Below are 17,717 nucleotides of genomic sequence, written 5' to 3'. Positions count from 1 at the left end.
AGTCATCACTATTCACCACCTCCCCTTACCACTACTGCAGCACACATACATAAAAGCATAATATGCAACCCCAGATACTTCGAACCTTGACCACTGTTTATGCACGACGAGCAAACTAATAATCTAAATGGAAACTAAACCCTAACAGAGAACAAACGATTCATAGAAATTAAAACAAGCTCACTTTAAGGATGCTTATAGAATATTTCTATATGCTGTGTGCACTAAAAAAAATATATCAACAATACCATATTGTTCATATTGTTGGTAGGTATTATTTGGTAATGCTGGTGTACACATCTAACCAAATATTATTAGACACGTATTAAGAAATTTGTTGATCGTTTGAGTGCAAAGTACCTTTAATAAAAATACAATTCGTATATGATTACCAAATCATTGCGATTAATAAATTGACGGTCCTGTTGGTCTTATAAGGAAAATATAGCTTACAGTCTTACTTAATGAGTATAAATTTGTATCTAGCTACTCATTCCACATTAAGATTTAAGATAAATATAATTTTTCATTCTTGGGAACTAGGAAGTCCCAACACATTATTAGAAATAAGTATACCTGCTTAATATTTATTTATTTTTAAGTTATGAAATAAGTTTCTTCAAATGATATAAGTATCAAGAACTGTGTTGCTCGTTTTAAAATTAAAATTAAAATTTTCAATTATTCTGTAATAATAAATAATAATTTAATTATTTCAATAATTGTAATCAGTTAACAAAAAACTTGACTTTAAAAAAAATCATACATTTTTGTTTAACATAATGATAATATTATTAGATTATTGTATTCTGTAATTGATTAAACACAATTCATAATGATGGAAGATCCACTAAATTGGATGTAAAACAGTACTTACTTATTTTAAAAATACTACGCTGTTAGTATGAAAGCCCTAAATAATGATTTAATTCTTAATTAGTTATAAAAATAATAAATTAACCGTCGATCAGACACTCATTAGGAGAGGAGTTAATTACTATTCGCGATAGAAATTCATACAAAACAAAATAAGAATATTAGGGGTAATAACAGCATAAACGAAAAGATAAAACAAACAGGGGACTAGGAGAGGGTCGCGAATCGCAATGCTCATTCGAATACGTCCTTAGGTCAGTTCGGATATAGTATTTATTGTATAGTTATAAACATCATACAATAATATTTTATGGTAGATATACGTACGTATAATAATAAACTGTTATTGATATTTGCATTAGTTAAAGAATATTGATATTTATATAATTAAAAATAATTTTAGGTATTTTATTTGCATATAATATTACATAATAATATTACCTATATGATAATATTCTGTTCAACGAATTGGAACAGATCGGCTGTATAATAATATTTTAATGTCATGTTTCAATACTTAATTTGCAGAATGTTCTTATTTTCTTCTTGTAATTGCTGTGACTATAGTGATTTTAGTTCTTTAATCGACACATACAATGAAAATTATCTGTTCTATTCGTGCAAATGAAACAATTTAATTGTTATAACTTATAACGCTATATATTTATAGGGAACTATATACTTGTAGTATTTCCGTTCTGCATGCTATTTAAAAAATATCTTATACATAACATGGTGGAATTAAGTGCATTCTCCATAATAATATAATACTATATGCGTGTTGTGCAATGTGCAATGTTCATTCGTGGTGGTTTTTTAGTACTCTTATCCTACATACTCAATTAATTGTATACGCGTGTTCAATTAAATAATATATTGCAAAAAAAAAAAAAAAAAAATAGTTTTCTTTTTATATCTTTATTATACACCTACCTACATACTAGATGGTTACAATTATAATTATTGTTCGAATCAATAATACATGACATTAATTGTGAATACGATATTTTTTAATTTTATGTTTGCATACAATATAATATTAACTATTGTTTATTAACAAAAAAAGTTTATAAAATAAGACAGAAGTTGCATTATTTTTAAAATTACAATTTAATATGCAAATACAGTTCAGGTAGGTATAATAGGATAGTTATTAGTTATAGTTCATCTACAAGAATATCGCTGTGAGTATCACCAAATGAAAAGACTGATGATTTGATTTATTAGACAATCAGATCACAGCACCTGTTCTGTTTGATTCGTCTGGATGGATATCGAAGAAATGAGTATAAAACAAGTTGTGAGATGTGGTGATTGAGATTTGGATAATATTTTTCTGGGAAACGTTTCTAAAAAAAAGTGAAGCGAATCCATTGATCAAGCCAATTTTAAAATCAAATTGAAAAAATTCCTCTATACCTATGTATCAATAGATACCTTCAGGGTGTTTCACAGACTCACAGCTTAGGTAATGACGGAAAAGTTTTACCAATTATATCCTGATAAACATATATTTTACTTTTAATAATTAAATAGTGCATGTTGAAAAATCAGCCCTATCCCATCAACTATGACAAAATCATTTGATGACCACTGCGTCGCCAAGTAATCAAATCAAACATTTTTTGATTTTCCAAAATCTTTTGTCTTTATCTTTCATGTGTTTGAAAATAATTGGAAAATATATGTTAATCGTTATGAATATGGAAATTTTTTACTTAACCCATGGAATGTCGAATATAGAACCAACTAAATTAATAAAAATTACACAAATATGGACGTATAATAAAAATTTAAGAATTTAAATGAAACTAAATATAAATTTTAAAATTAATAACCCGATTTGTGAATTAGCTAAAAAAATTTTAAAAAGTAACTACTTAGTTATAATTATTTATTTAACCTTATTTAACCTTATTTAACCTGGATCCGGCATATTATATTAAATATTATAAATTTTTGATTACGTCTATTGAAAACATTTATTTAAAATAATAAATACATTAACATTAACACAAAGCTGTTAATTTTTAATTCCCTAATAAAACTAATCTTGATGTTTATGGTGTTCTACAGTAGCAAGAAAATGTAAAAATCCAAACCTAAACCAAATCTAAACTTTCAAAACTTAATGCTAAGAAAACTAGGTAGTGCTCTCTCCTCACCTTTATCATGTCTCGAACAACATGATAATTACAGTACTTACTAATATAAAATTAATTCACGAAAAAGTTTGAAAAAACATTACCTGACACCGTCTTACCTCCAACAATAACCCATTATTAATACGGAATCTGGCAGTCCCATCCATTCTTGGAAAATTATTTAGGCGGCTCAAACAAAAATGGTATTATGATCTCCTTGATTTTCCCTCTCATTCTAAGCCAAACTAAGTTTAATACTAGTTAAGAAAAAGTTAACTTCGAGTGTCATAAATCAAGCTCATCGTGAAAATGTGTATTTTTACTAATCATATTTTAATGTGTTTATACGAACATACATCCTCCACTTTAGCACATATTATAGAAATTGTACCTCTTGAAATAGATCGAATATCGCCAATAAAGAAAAAAATAATATATTTTTATTTTTATCTAATTGGTTTTAATCAATATTCCAAATATTAAAAAAAAGTTAACATTATAACTATAATTTTTCTCTTTATAATTTCTAATATTTTAGGTATTTTAAATGACTCATGGTTGTTTTTTGCATATTTAACAACCATTATAGGTCTATAAAATATTTTAACCCAACTATGTGACTATAGTTAATTGGAATATAATGCGATATGTGTATTATACCTACCTAGAGAAAAAATGTGTATACGTACGTGTTTTAATTTTTAATTTTCTCTTGATTGTTGTTTGTTTATACTTACTATAATTTTAAAATTAATCTGTATTCATTAATATATCGATACTAAATAATACTAGCTGACCCGCCTAATGTTGTCCTGTCTTAACTATGAATATTGAATTCGAATTAATGTAATTAATTAAAAAAAATATTCCAAAACAAAAGTGTTCATTATTCTAATGCCTTATGATACACAACATTCTTAGTTTGTAAGTCTAATTTTTGGCATTTTCATAAACGAAAATTCAACTGTAAATTGAAGAAAACTATTCTTCTTTATCTTATTTTATTTTTTTGGATTTCGCTAAATCTTATTTTTGTTTATTTGTTATTATAGTTATGACAAAATACAACAACAGGTCTACAACTATTATATTCAATCATAACCAATACCGACCTTACAATAAACAAAAATATAGTTTATTTTCATAATGAACAATAACGTTATTTTTTTATTTTTTTACACCCAGATTTTGTATTTATATTTCAGATTTCCCTAAAAGTGTATTAAATAAAATCCTTCTCCTGAAAATTATGAGCACAACAAAAAAGAATTAGCGAAATCGGTCCAGCCGTTGACGCGTGATGCGATGATCTAGGGAAACAGGGATCTATTTTTATATATAGAGAAGATAATAATAAGATATTTTTTTCACCACGAAAACAAATAAAAAAAATTGAATTAAATAAACGACATATTAATATTGTGTTTGAAAATAATCGGAGTGAATAAAGTAACGTTTTTTTACTATTACAATAACCTTCATTTAGTTAAACAGCGTTTTCATTACATTTGAATGGAATTCACTAGGCGGATGCTATACCTGCAATGTGCATTTTTTGGTAAATTTACTTTCTCGAAACCACGGCCAAACGGGGCTTTGGACTTCACCCAAATTGGAAAGAACGTGACTAGATGGCACCCAAGAATATGTGTGACACCTCGCGATATACATTCTTTAATACATTTTTTAATATATTATTATTTTTCACCCATTATATATGCGTTTAAATGTTTATAATTACATACTCTAAATGCCAAGACATGAAATAAAAATAATATAACAGATTAATTAAGTACCTAATAGATAATAATATAGATAAATATAAATATATATAGGAATATCATACGGAATGCACGGGTCATTGTTTCGAAAAATGAAAATATTGTATTATTTTAAGCCTTCGTCGAAGCTCGGTTTTGAAAAATAAACGAGCAAAATATATCTTATTGTTTTCAATGTAATTATCAAGGCATAAAAAATGTATAATAGTGTTAATAATAATTACGAACGAGAAAAATGAATTTTCATGTTGAATCACCTACCCTGCAGGTAGGTATATATTATTATATCGTGAATAATAATTATTATTCCCGTTCGATGGAGAACTGCAGAAAAATATTTTTATTGTGGTTGTACAAAATAAAATGTAATAGGTACCTACTAATGTAATCCAGACATATTTTTATTGTTTATTGCTGTGTACTGGTTTATATGGTGTTTGGCGCACTCGTTCAATTGGCGCGGGCATGTTACCAGCCATATAGAAACTCCGAGTGTAAAAACCGTGAGACATTTTGCACTTATAGAACCACATAAACATAATAATAATATGATGGATTTCATATAGGTACCAGAATGTTTGGTTGATGAATTGTTCGTACGCACCGCAGTGTCGCGCAGAAACAGCATAATCAATAAGCATTAAGCACGTGTGTTTGTGAGAACCTTAGGAATTTGTTCAATTGAACCGATTTGAAGTTGGCGCGAGAAAATCGTAAACCGTTGAATTTATGTGTTTTACAATGTGCTTTCCATGTTTACACACGTTATATTATACGAATATTAGGTATCTAGGTACCATACGACCCTCAATATAATTCGAAACAACAGTTATGCAAAATATATTTGTACAGTTGTGCTCGTATAAGGATTTTATGAGAACATTTTAAACCATCAGGGCAATTTAACGATAATTTTCAATTGGGTTAAGTTGATAGAGAAAGTTTTTAAGTTAATAGTTATGAATATTTTTTTTTACTCAGTTAAGTTAAAAGTTATATGAAAACTTACAGTTAACTTATTAATTCGAGTTCAGTTCTTTATTTATTTTTTTAATATATCAATAGCCAGTAATAATATGGTTTAAAATTAATAAAAATTAAATGCTCATGCAATATACAATGTATTATATTTATTATATAATTATCTAAAAATTAAAGTAACTTATATTCGATTAAAAGTAAATCAATTAAGTTAAAAATTAAGTTGATGAAAATTAAATCTTAAAAAGTTCAAATTAACTGATCATTAACTTTTCAACTCATTTATGTCCGGGCTTGGAAATTTCCATTCACAAGTTGTTTCTTGGAAATCGATTCATCGATTTTTTTCAGAACGACGCATTTATAATATATTAGTTTGTATAATATTACTATTGCAGTGGTTTAGTATGAATTGCAATCGGAAGCGGTTCACGGCCTCCTGTGTAGAGATGTTTTATTAAATGTTTTAGATGAATAATCCGATCCGTTCGGTTGAAGTGTATTATCGAGGATACGGAATGTTAGGAATGTAACCAACACCACCAAGTCTGAATAAGGATTTCACAATTTTATTTCTATAATATATAGCAGCTAAGTCATATAGATGGTGCCTGGATGTGTGTTTAAGATAATGCCTAAATTATTATTTATTGCAAATCTGCAACATAAATATTTCAACGATAAAACGTATTGATAATTTATGCGTTCTTCATGATTTTTTTTCTACAGAACTCGTCATCGAATACATTATTTTTGAATGTAAGTTTATAATATATTATAAAATAATGAATAATATTATTATTTAAAACGCAATCTGATCTGATCAAATAAAATTAAAATGAAGTGTTTTTTTTTTCAAACAAAATTTGTAATTTTTTAATAATGACGTGTGTTGAATGTTGAGATAAAATATTTATAGGATGATGAATAAAGCGTGCCTAATAATTCTAATAAGTATAGGTAGAGGTAGGTACACTAATAAAAACACAGTAATAATTATTGTTCCAAATATAGAAAAAAAACTGATTTTTTTTGTTATACCAACACTACCTATTATAGTAGTTATTGATATGGTAGTTATTGATTTAATTTCTATGACAAAAATTCGTTAGGGAAATCAAAAATAGTTCACTTGTTTGTACGTTTGTTTGAATTATTTGCTGTTAATAATTTTTGATATTGTTAAATAATAATATTGTTTCGTCGTCATTTGTTGATAATCGTAGCCGATTAGTCATTGTTGATTAAACCATGTAACTATGGCGATGCCGTGTAGCTTATTTGTTGACATTATAAATCCTAAGCGGTGTACACAAATTACATAGGTACTCACCAACAAAATAAACAATCATACGATTCATACGACATACATATAATCTATATACTAAAGGGGTACTGTATAATTTAAATGTTTACATAATATTATATCTGTGATGATTGAATTCACATTATATTTTTACGATTTTGATTTGTAAACATTGATTTAATCGGAGTAATAAAAAAGTAGGCACCTGTATAGTTGAGTTTCCTATCATACGAAAATATCGCGATACCAATTCTAAATTATAGTATTTTATAGTCAATGTTTTTGTTTCACAAATTTTTAAAATAAGATAAGAAAAGTACTACAAAAATAATTTATAAATTTAAGCGCACATAACTTACTTTATTGTGAATAGTATTATTCGTTGAAAAAAAGCAAAAATGTTTGATTTCGAATGAAGTAAACTCAAATCAAATTTCTGATGTTATAATGACTTTTGTGAAACTATGTAAAATGATGTGTAATATTTTCAACGCTACTGTCATTACCACAATTCGATGGTTGGAAATTTTTATAAATTTATATTATGTTGATTATTTATGAAAATTAAAAAAAAAGTTATCACGCTTGTTTCATTTTGGGATTTTTTTTGAATTAGTACAAAAGCATAAAAAATAGATTAAGTATGCTTCTTTAAATTGTATTCATGTGTCTAGAAATCAAAATAAACCTTCCTATACCCACTGGAGTATAATATGTATATATAGGAAATACGATACGTGATTTCGTATGCTCTCTTGAACAACATCAGTATTATAAGCTATAGCCAATTAATTTTAATGAAAAACTCAAAAACGACGTCCTCGCTTCGAACAATATATTGAACTGAATTTACAGAATAAATAATTAACAGGTACGTTTGACGAACGTTCAGAAGATCGGTTCCAATGATAAACACAAAAAGTGAAATATTACTACACAAAACACAGCGCCAAGGACTAACTAGTAACTACAATTGGAATTTTTGGAAATTTGATCGAGAACCTCAGTCATTATATACGTTTGTTATTAGTATTAAAAATGATTAACTTCATAACGAGACACGCAATATTTATTGATGTAGAAATTTATCAGTGGCATTACATACATTAACTTTTGGACGACACTTGACTATACTTAAGAAATTGGGTTGTTATTTGTATGTGTAGCATATTAGACGATTTAGAATATTGGAAAATTTTAACGATATTATAACGTATGAGAAATCTTATATTATTATTAATAACCATAATCATCAAACATTGTTTACGCGGTTGAATGGAGTATATACCTTACCTACTCCATACCTGCGCGCGTTGTCTCCGTCTTGTAAACGCGTTACACATAGAAAATTGTTTCTGAATATTATTCATAACTATGCCGTGTTTAATATTAGAGTGAATCGATTTACTATTAAAGTTGAAAATAAGAAGTAAGAATATTAGCTAGTGAATTTCATAGGTTGTTTATTTAATGTTTATTTTAAATCAAATTTTAAACATTTTAAAATTGTCAACTATCTGTACATTTTACAGCAATTATTATTATTATTCTCTTATTTGAATTTACGGTGATAAATAATAAGCTTTTAGTAAAAACTAAAATGGTGAAACCAAAAATTGTAAAATGGATCCGTAATTTTTTCTAAGTTATTCTATTTCAAATGCAATATATAATTATCGAATAGCACTAAAATCGAAAATATATACTTTGCAGTAACATTTACAATTCATCAATATATCTGTAATCCAACATACCTATCTAAATATTTGTTATACATTTTTCAATTACACAACAACACAAACTGTATCAATTATTGAACCATCTGTTGAATTGAATCATTTAAATTTTGTAAAAACATTTTAGTTCTCAAAATAGTATCAACATTTTCCTTTGTTTCATTTATTTTCTTTTTTTTTCATTTCTAAATTTAAATATTCACCTCGAATTTATATTATATACTATCTTTCTATTCGATTTAGATTCAAAATACTCGGACACTACACGTCATATTATATCATGTCATATATTACTATAGTATACAGGTATTGTATTATTGTAACCGTCTCGGGTTATTGAATTTTTTTTTTTACCGTGTGAAGTGTTTTACGAAAAAGAACTCGGTTACGGCAGTGGCAATGTCATTTGCATGGTATAGGTACCTGTCTATATATACACTGTGGTCACTTGTGCTGCTGTCTCGACGCACGTCCCGTTAGCCATCATCATCATCAATGTATACGTGCTCGTCGCCACTGTTATGATAATAAGTGTCTTTATTATATTCTGCCCGTCTCGTGGAGGTAGGTACGCGTGTCCGTATGCTAATCGGCCGATTAAAAACCGCACTCCCGTAAAATATGCGCCAGTGTGTGCATGTGTGTGAATTTGTGCTCGGTCATTTTCTTTTTTCCACCACCCACTATATGTTTGCTATATATATTATATATACTTTGTATGGGTATAAAATATATACATTATAATATATATAAGTAATAAAATATAAATTTTAAACCCATACTTTATCATCGTAATACATAATGTGATGCTTTACTATGTATGAATGGTATATACACGTGGAATTTCTGGAGTTTCGCATACCTAACGACTTTGACGTGAAAAAAATCTTAACATATTCACGTCACTAGCAGCACAGTGGTAATAACGACAGCCGACCGTTTTGTAAGGGCTATTTCATTGTTCCAACTACTCCCTCTCCACCATATCTCACAAGAAAATTATCAAACGTCGGATTCTTAACTACATTTTTCATTTCACATATTTTATGCGAACTTGATAAAATATAATATCTGCATTTAATCGAGAGGTAATTAAGTTTGTTTTGTTCAATTTAAGATGTTCAAAACAATTTTACATTGAATCTGTTATGAATACTCAATAAGCATTATAAACTCATATCTATTATTAAAATGAATCAAAAAATGTGATTAAATTATTATGTTAAAATTAAAAGGTAGTGTATCATTAAATATACTCCTGTTTCATGTTTAACATGAAAATATCACATATTATTCTTATTGTGTCATATAGAAGAGGACATAATTGATTTTTCTTATTAGGTTCAATACGAATAAACTAATATATTCAAGTGGACTAAATTTTTTAAATCTAAAATTTATATTTAAAAGGCTATTATTTTAGATTACTTAGGTACTTGTGAAGAAGAAATTCCCACATAGAATTTATATTTAATTGTTTATTCATTAAAAAATATCATGAAATTAAAAATAAAAAGCTAATATTTTTAAGAAAACAATAGTTTGATTATTATAATATAAAATTCATTAGCTTATGGCTTGAATCGTTCCTAATGTTGTATTTTAAACAAAACAGCAAAAACGTTTTTAAAAACAATTTTCCTGCAATGCAATGCCTATATAAAACTAGAAGGTACATATTTGTCTTGCAATTTTTTTAACGCCCTTCGATAGGTATTCGATCACCGATTTTGTTGGCCCTGCTCACGGTTTTCCTCGTTTTCAGATCATGGACGATAAATCAAATTTTTTCCTGTATATTATTTACGCGCGTAAAACGTTAATTTAATAAATCAGTATAACATATTCTAAATTATAATATATCATAATTTATAATATTATTAGAACATGATGTACGCATGCCAATACATTTACCAATAATGCTCATGTGTTGTGGTTGTTTTTTTTTTCATAAATCAGTAATCACATAGGTACGTGTGTATATTAAAAAAAAAAAAAAAACTATGCATCATCCAATAAAGGTCATCACGGTAATTAATCGGTATATTAATTTCGATCAAAAGGTCATGGGTTGTACGTGTTTTTCTGATGACCGCGACTATACTGTAATATGGTCCCCGGAATAAGGCGATATAATAATATTTTACTCACCTGCTGCTGCGTCATATCCCAACCGCGAGTACTAATTAATGTATGCCACATATAAGTACCTAAATCACGCACGCAGATTGGGTGACGTAACTTGTATATTATAATACATGAGAACCCATTTTGACCATCAGAAATCATCTCTGAACACGTTACGCATGTTTACATACACATTATAATAAGTGCCATATATTACTTAGGTAACTACCTATATGTATAGTGTATACATACGTTTAGCAAAACACGTGTTGCATAGTTGCTTGTGCACGGTAAGCTGCACAAAGAGGACATTTTTTTAAAATGTTTTATTTACTCTGTTACGAAAATATGAACAATAAGAACAATTGAGAAAATAAATAGATAGTAAAAAAAACAAATAGATAAAGATGACAGATTAAATAGAGTATAGAAGCCTCATCCCCAATACCTTACTGCAATAAAAAAAACATTAGTATAAAAACTGAATATTAGTCTGTCAGTTGGTTTCTATACCATTTTCGCTTGAGTTGTTTGGGAGGATTTCCAGGGATAGTCAAGGAAGAGATATAGTGCATGAGTGATGGGTTTCTATGGTTTAAAAGGCGATTATGGAATCTTTTGTAGCGTGTTTTAGCCACATCTGCAACAAAGGGTGTGGAGAGGTCGTGATGGAGTGTTTGATTGGAAACATAATATGGTTCTTTGGTAATTTGTCTTAGAGTTTTAGATTGATTGGTTTGTGTTCTATCGATGTTAGTTGGTTTTGCTGATCCCCAGAGCTGTATACCATAGACCCATATTGATTTAAGTAGTATTTTGTATAAAAGGAGCTTATTGTTCAGAAGAATATGTTTAGATGTTGCAGTTGGCGGCTACAAGCATTGAGCATTAAACGTTTGGAGCGTATATGAGGGGCCCATTTGATCCGGCGGTCTAGGGTAAGGCCAAGATATTTGACATTTTAAGAGTAGGGTAGAATTTGATTATTGAGGAATAGTTGTGGACAGTCTCTGGGGCGTAGTGTGAAGGTAGAGTGGAGCTATTTCGTTTGATTTAATTTCAGGACCCATTTTATGTACCATGAGGCTAGTAGGTCAAGATGGATTTGCATAAAAGAGGCAGCTATTTCTGGGTCAGAGTCGCATGCAAGTAGTGCTTTGTCGTCTGCAAAGTCGGCTACTGTTATGTTTTAAGTAGTGGGTTGGTCCACGGTGTAGATATTAAACAGATGAGAGAACATTAAATTTGTAACCCTATTGGACTATAATATATATCTATTCAAAAAGTTTATAGGTAATGTATATTTTTGTCTTACTATGAGTGTTGTCCACGTCGATAAGCTTTTTTTCAAATCAATATTTTTGTAGACTAATTTTGGGTAAATATTAATGTATTTTTTGAGGAAGTCGCAATAATAAATTGTTCATTTGTTTTTGTGTTTCTTAAAAATCTACGGCGGTAAGTAGCCAATTTGTATAACTGATTACTTGGATAATTTTAAAGTTGAATTATTAATTTTCATCAAGTATTCAAATACTTAAAGATCAGTGGCGTCATTTCAGTTTTTGTTTAACTAGGGCAACCATTAAATAATTTAACGGCTTCAACATTTTACTATTTTAGCATAGGTAGTGGATGAATGAACAGAGAGAGGTTAAATATTTAAGTATTTGAACGTCAAATACCGGATTTGGAAGTATTAATAATAAACAATTTTGTCAAGTTTATTTGATTAATGTTTCATCCAAAACATGTATCTAATCTCTATAGTCAGAAATAATAAATAATGGAAAATGTTGTTTTACATATTGTGGATTATTACAGCATTCAAATATCCACTACTCCGCCCTCTCACTTACCTACCCTATTATTCAACTATGATTGGATTCAGTATGGTTGGAAATTTCGTCGGGGGAGGATATATGTATATTACCTTGACTTAGTTAAAATATAAATGGGTAATAATTTATACGTGGTAGGTATACATATACATAATATATAGTACAGTATGACATAATAATATGTATATTGTATAATATAGGTCTTAAGCGTATAACAAAGACACAAAGTCAATAATAATAAGTTTTTTGTACGAGGAAAATGAATACTCCAGCGAAATATCATTCAACAGAAGTCATCACGATGGCTAATGTAAAAGCTGTATAATATGTGCATTCTATAATTTATGAACTCAATACTATTTATAGGTAGCTATAGTGAAAGCTTTTAGTGGGTGGATTTATTCTTCGTAGTAAATCGAAGAATGTATTGATTTCACAATGATTTGTGTTTGACATTTTTCTATAGACAAATTTTAATTCTAAAGGCTGCCAAAAAAAATCTCATGTTCTTTATAGCAAGCATGTATTTATGGAAATCAAGTCAAGTTAGTACTTTATTGTTGAGGTAATAATATTATCCGAAATCTTTATCAACAGTTTTTGTTTAATTATTACTCTTAAGAATCAAAGTCAGAACTCAGAATGATAATTTTTAAATCAGATACACAATAGTAATAAATAATAATAATAATATCCAACACACACTTCCAAGAGACGCCACGAAGTCATAATTAATAGACTCAGAATCGGGCATACGTGGCTTACACACAGCTTTCTCATGAGACACGACGATCCTGCCCAATGTACAACCTGCGGAGAAGCTCTAACTATCAAACACGTCCTTCTACACTGCCGAAATTTTACAGATACCAGAACCTCCTTAAACATTCCAGAACACCTCTACGAAGCACTCGGACCGGACTATGAAAATTCTATTAATATTCTAACTTTCCTAAAAATAACCAAACTTTATAACCGCATATAATTTCATATGTTTTCCTAGATATTCCCCTACTTTAATTATACATACCTACCAAGAATAATTTTATTGTAATAATGTAAAATGTATTGTAAATTGTACCTGTATATATAAGTAATATTTTAAAATATGTAAGCAATAACCTTAGTTGTTGAGGCTTTAAAGTAATAAAAAAAAAAAATAATAATAATAATATATTGTTGACTATTTTGATATCTAAATAATTTAAACGAAGCAGGTATCAAAATGAAATTTGATTTCAATGGAACTAATGGAAGCTAAACTTATAATTACGTTCTAATCTCACGGCCAAACACAAAAATCATAATAGTAATAGTTATTTTAATATATTTTAGCATTTTTTAATCTGTTATTATATTATAATATACGTATCTATTTCGGGAACGGGAACTCGTTATCGAAATCATAGTTTTTGTGGCAATCAATTAAACGTTATATACATGAATATAAATATATAATATCGAGATATTTATGCATTCCATAAATACACTATTATATCTCGAGTGATAAACGTAATTTATGTATGTTTTGACCTACTTTTTAAACTAAAATTAGTCTTTGCTGCAGCGAGTACGGTACCTACAATATATACTAAAAGTACAGAATCCAAAATAACCAATCCACATCCAGTAGTCATAGTTGTCAGACAATCAAATTCATCATCAATAGCATTAAAACAATAACGTTAATAACAACCTACTCTCTAAGTAATTAATCATTCTTTTTAGGGTATACGCGTATGTGTCAAATATTAATTAAGAAAGTTCCCAGTGATATACTACTAAATATGGTTTTTTCCTAATCAGATAAGACAATAGAAATATGTTCTTTTTGTGTTTTTAGGCCATCCGTATTATTTACTTATAAATACTTGACAAATAATATCCCGCGAGGTTTAGGCCGAGGACGTCTCTGAATAGTAATGACAATAATTTTTTTGTAAACTACTTGATAGGCAACAATTCCGAGGAAAAAATAAGGATCTTAATATAATCATAAAAAACGTCATGCTGTTATTGTGTGTGAGCTAATCAAAGCAAAAAATCTTCGTCCGTTATATTCACCACATCCGTTATTTATCTTTACAGCTGAACAAGTATAATATCATATTATAATATTAACATTTAAACACGTTAACATGTCGCTCGCATAGTCAAATATTTAAGTCCTAAATAATAATATTATCATTATTATCTAACCGTTTAGATTATCGTATATGGATATTGTGGTTTCATCCTGTTTTGAAATATTCAATGTGAAAAGAATAAGATTATTACAATAGCTGTTTACTCGTAAGTCAATCATTTTAAAATCATATAGTCGTTATCACATTCAAATCTTAAATGTATGACACTATAATATTATGTACACATTGTATTTATTTATCTTCAAATATTTGTATAATCCATAGGTACTCCATGGCTATACTATAAAACGCACAAAATATAATTTTTGCATTTCATACACCCACGAACTTATTGGGTAACGAACCGTTTTTACATTTTACGTGTTAGTTCATAATAATTATACTTTACCATTATTATTAAAATATGTACAAATACCAATCAATGGCCACTGTTGTAGGGGATTTATTTAAATAAAAAATACATATTATATAAATATATAATTCATAAAAATAATAATATTCTAATAAAACGAAACGTCAAATATTAATGCAACAAAATATTACATAAACTGTCCTAGGGATTTGTTTGTGTTTAATCAGAATTCAACTCTGCGCGATGACATATAATTAGCCTTAATGAATCATAATAATTTGTCTGATAATATGAACCATATGGCTTATGTTTAAAATATTAATAATTCGTATATAAATATATATGTTATTATCATCTCATTGTAAATGATACACATGGATTTTTTTTTATTTATATGATGCTGATTTACGGAGAGTTTACCGTTTCCGCTAGAATAATATTGACCATTTCCGCCTCACAACTCGTTTCCGTTTAAAATAAAAAAGGCCCGAATCCGTTTCCGTTAAAGGAGAATTCCGCCAAAAAATATTTGTAAATTGGAAGTTTGAACAAGTCCAGTTCGAAACGTCCGTTAGTAGTTTTATGTATAGGCAAATTTCAAGTTGCATTTTAATTAAATATTTATAATTATTAATATTTACCTCATCACAAACTTTGCTTTTAGAGGTAAATTATAATTATAATTGTATCTTTGTAATTAATTGATACATAAAAAAATAAAAAATATATTTCTTATAAAAAATATAAGAAATTTAGGTTACTAGAAATAAAAATAAAAATACTTAAAACATTTAAAAGAATATATTTATAGAGTATTTATTAAAATAGTTTTTTTATACCAAATTTAAACCATATATTAATATTAATATTCATTGATTTTCCAATAATTTTTTACTGCGCATTAGGTACGAATATAGCGAAACTGCATTTTTTAACTAGGTAGGTACACCAAAATATCCGCGAACTGGACTCGGATTCAAATAATTAATGCACTCGATCCGGATCATTTCATAGAGCTTATAAATAATTAATTTTAGTTAACAATATTGCAAATGTGTTGATCAATTCAGTATTACACAGTGGTACCTAACTAATTTTAAATTTTAATGTAAAATGCCTATAGGTAGAGGCCGCGATTATCACTATTTTGTTAGATAATAATTTCATCCAACGATATCGACGTGAATGAAAATACGTTAATATAATAAAATATTTATGTTTTTTAGACTTGATAATGTAAAATACATTATTTTAGTACACTTTATTTTGTTTTTGTGCAATCTTTACATCGTCAAGCAGTTTATAAATCGTTAAAAGTAGATATGGCTGTGATTTTATTTTATTCTTGAAAATGATACATTTTATGAAGAACAACATGTAAATGAGATGTCAAGTGGAGTTGTACACACCGTGAGTCGTGGGTGGTTCCTGGGAGGGCAATATTATTTGAACATTATCTCTTTCATCCTGAGTGTAATTCCATAAAATTAAGTGCTATTTAACTTTTAAAGTATTATACTTGTCTGTATTTTATGAATAATTATAGGTAGTCATTGTTTGAATTATAATATCAGTATTTTTTTACGTTTAATTGTTTTTAAAATTAGAATTATGCTCGCTACCTATAGTACCCTATATATTTTATTTTTTAATGATATTATGGTTGTGGAATTTTTCATAAATTCAACCAGACTGGTTGTTGTGATTACAATCGTCAACAGTTGTGTGTATTGACAAAGTAATTAAATATAACTGTACAAAATATAATCTATATAGGTAACTATATTCCGTTACCAAAATTTGCATAAGCCAATGTGCTGTTGAAGGGGTTTTTTTTAATTTGATTGAAATGGATTTTAGCCTTTATGTAGATATCTGAGCATATATTATATGGGTTTTTCACCAAAATGGTTCACGAAAAAAACCAAGTTTAAGTGGAAAAAGTGAGTACAATAAAGGACTCTGATAAAAAAAAACCTTCATCTTAAAAATGCCGTATTGTATACTATGCTAGTATTGCAATTGAAACAATACATGTCTTCTAACCATCTTTAGTTACTTTTCCAGAGTTGAATAATATAAGGACAAAATCATTGGCACCCTTAAGGTATAATTAGGGTTACTTAATTAACCCAATAATACAAATAGCATTTAAATATATTTAATTATTTTTTAATTTTAAATCTGAATCACTTAAGAGAATATTTCCTTGGTGTCAGTAATTATTATTCGACTACATCAAACGACAATAAATTACTAAATTACTCCTAATATATAAAAATATATATCAGTAAGAATCGACGAAGTATCTGTTGAGCACATGTATTTATTATTGTTTGTGAAAATTATAATAGGTAATTTAAATGGTATTTACATAATTTTCAATTGAAAATTATTTTAAAAATATTATATTTTTTGACACTCGC

Source organism: Diuraphis noxia, unplaced genomic scaffold (assembly GCF_037042655.1).
Source record: "Diuraphis noxia isolate RWA-SAM2 unplaced genomic scaffold, SU_Dnox_SAM2 contig0003, whole genome shotgun sequence".
Classification (NCBI taxonomy): Eukaryota; Metazoa; Arthropoda; class Insecta; order Hemiptera; family Aphididae; genus Diuraphis; species Diuraphis noxia.
This window is presented reverse-complemented; position numbering follows the sequence as displayed.